Here is a 2,867-nt window from a genome sequence, read left to right as displayed (position 1 = left end):
CCAGCCGGGTTAAACCACGACAGTTAGGAAAAAATTTGTTGACCAAAATGGTTGTCAAGCATTGGAACAGGCTGCCCAGGGAAGTGGTCAAGTCCCCGTTCCTGGAGGTATTTAAAAGACAGGTAGACGAGGTGCTTAGAGACACGGTTTTGTGGTGGACTTGGCAGTATTAGGTTAATGGTTGGACTTGATGATCCTAGAGGTCTTTTCCAACCTGAATGTTTCTATGATTCTATGATGGGCAGATGTTTTATTTATATTTGTCAATTTTTAGATTTAGAAGAAGAATCTTTTGTAGTTAGTGTTATTTCTCAGAATGGTTTATGTTCTCACTGGTTTTGTCATAAGGAATGTAAGGTTCTAATTTAGATGTGAATGGATGGTTTCCTTCATCTGCATTTCCTGCAGTCCATGTATTCTCAACTCATCATAACTATATTTGAAATAGGGATTGAGAACTTGGCTAATGGGAATTTTTCTCTAACTTTCAAGGGGTGAAAATATCACACTTGATCCTTTACTGGGGTTGGCCTCTGAGGTTTATGGATTAAATGGCACACATTGTAGCTATTAATTGCTTTCAAAGAGCTTGAAAGGGGTATTTTATTGTTCTTAAATTGGAATACAGTTATCTCGAAGTGCTTCACAAAATAAAAATACATTCAGATAATTCAGAAAAACCTTGCATTACTAAATTCTGATATATGACATGCTAAAATCTGTGATGAAATATTTTGGGGGATTAAATGGATCTCATGTGCTCTACAAGAGTGACCAGTTATGACTGTTTTTCTCAGGAAAAAAAAAGACAGACTTTTGAATTTGGCTGAGAAACATAAGCCTGAATGGTACTTACAGACCAAAAAAAGGAAAAGCATGAACAGTAGTTCCAGTTTATGCATCCAGACTGGGAACAGCGTGTTGTCTTCCCAGAAGTTCGAAGGGACAGATCTCTGTCTTTCAGTATATGGTTTTTTTAAGGCAGTTGATTTAATGTTTGTGGAATGTTAAATCTGAACATAGAGATTAAGATGTTTTAATTGGTCAGTTAAGATACACTACAAGTTTTCCCACCGTTTTTTTCCTACCACTGTTTTTAAGCGGTCTGTTCGGTCTAATTAGCGTAGTGGCCACTGGAAGTAAATACAATACAGTTACAGTGGTAAAAATGTTTTAGTCCCAATAATACTATTCGCTGTTACTACAAGTAGAATGGCAAGACAGAGAAATTAAATAACTAGGTTTTGCTGGTAGACAAGTCAAGAGAGATGAGCATAGTTTGGCTCATCTGTTTGATCACTGACAATACACATGAAGGCCGTTACAAACTACTGTCTATCGGCTTTCTTTTAAGGCAGATGAATTAAGAAAATCTGTGGAATTGATGGTTAATTTGGGTCTGGAACCTACTACAGCTGGATTTCCCACACTGATGTTCGTATATAAGAAACTTGGTTAGGCTACAGAGCTGCTTGTCAAAAGGGCTGTCTATACTGAACGAGTTCTTCCCCCACTGAGCTTCCAAGTCCAAATTAGCATCATCTCCAGAGTGGAATGCAGAGGAACAAAAGCTGATTATCAGTCAGTTGTGTCATGCTGTTGAAAAAAAAAAAAAAAAAAGGCAAACACACAAGCTGTAGCAAGAAGAGCACAAACTGGAAAATGAACTACATCAGTGTATTCAGCATCAGCAAAGCCTCAGCTGGAATATGGTGCCAACACCATGTGTCAGGAAAGATATGGACAGAAGAGAGAGGCCAGGGAAGGAGAATGCAAGACCTAGAGAACAATCTGTTAAAGACAGTTTGAAAAGATGGGGATTGTTTAATCTACAAATGAGAAGACCAGTAGAAATCTTCAAATACACAGAAGGTAATTGGAAAAAAAAAAAAAAAGGAAATTAAACAGGCCAGCAACAGATGTTAAGGGAGATGCTAAGTCCTAAAGCATTTGTTTGATGAGTTTAATGAGCTACCATCACCTGCAAGGACCCTCACACATAATATTTCAACTTTTCTTATAAAAGCTTCATCACTGAAGGTCTCTGGAAACAGGTTAGCCAAGCATTGATGAGGAGTCATGTAGGGACAGCTGATCCTGTCCTGTGGCAAGCTGACAGACAAATGCTTTCCTTCTATCCTGTTTTTAGGGACTCTAGCACCATGCACATTACTGTTCCTCTACACTCCATAATTTCTGAGGTGGGCATATTGCCAGGAGATGCCAGGATAGTCTTTGTGAGCTCTGCCTGTCTCCTAACTGTATTCCTCTGTGCTTCTTCTTGCCATACAGACTACAGAAATGGAACAGCTGAACCTATCCCTTGGCTATAGCGGGGCTGAGTGACTCCTGACCCTGCTCAAAGCAAGTATCTGGCTGTGGATCCATTATATTGTCTTATAGGCAATTAGGCATTTTTAAAATAAAAAAAAAAAAGGCAAACACACAAGCTGTAGCAAGAAGAGCACAAACTGGAAAATGAACTACATCAGTGTATTCAGCATCAGCAAAGCCTCAGCTGGAATATGGTGCCAACACCATGTGTCAGGAAAGATATGGACAGAAGAGAGAGGCCAGGGAAGGAGAATGCAAGACCTAGAGAACAATCTGTTAAAGACAGTTTGAAAAGATGGGGATTGTTTAATCTACAAATGAGAAGACCAGTAGAAATCTTCAAATACACAGAAGGTAATTGGAAAAAAAAAAAAAAAGGAAATTAAACAGGCCAGCAACAGATGTTAAGGGAGATGCTAAGTCCTAAAGCATTTGTTTGATGAGTTTAATGAGCTACCATCACCTGCAAGGACCCTCACACATAATATTTCAACTTTTCTTATAAAAGCTTCATCACTGAAGGTCTCTGGAAA

Source organism: Egretta garzetta, unplaced genomic scaffold (genome assembly GCF_000687185.1).
Source record: "Egretta garzetta isolate BGI_Z169 unplaced genomic scaffold, ASM68718v1 scaffold424, whole genome shotgun sequence".
In the NCBI taxonomy this organism is placed as follows: Eukaryota; Metazoa; Chordata; class Aves; order Pelecaniformes; family Ardeidae; genus Egretta; species Egretta garzetta.
This window is presented reverse-complemented; position numbering follows the sequence as displayed.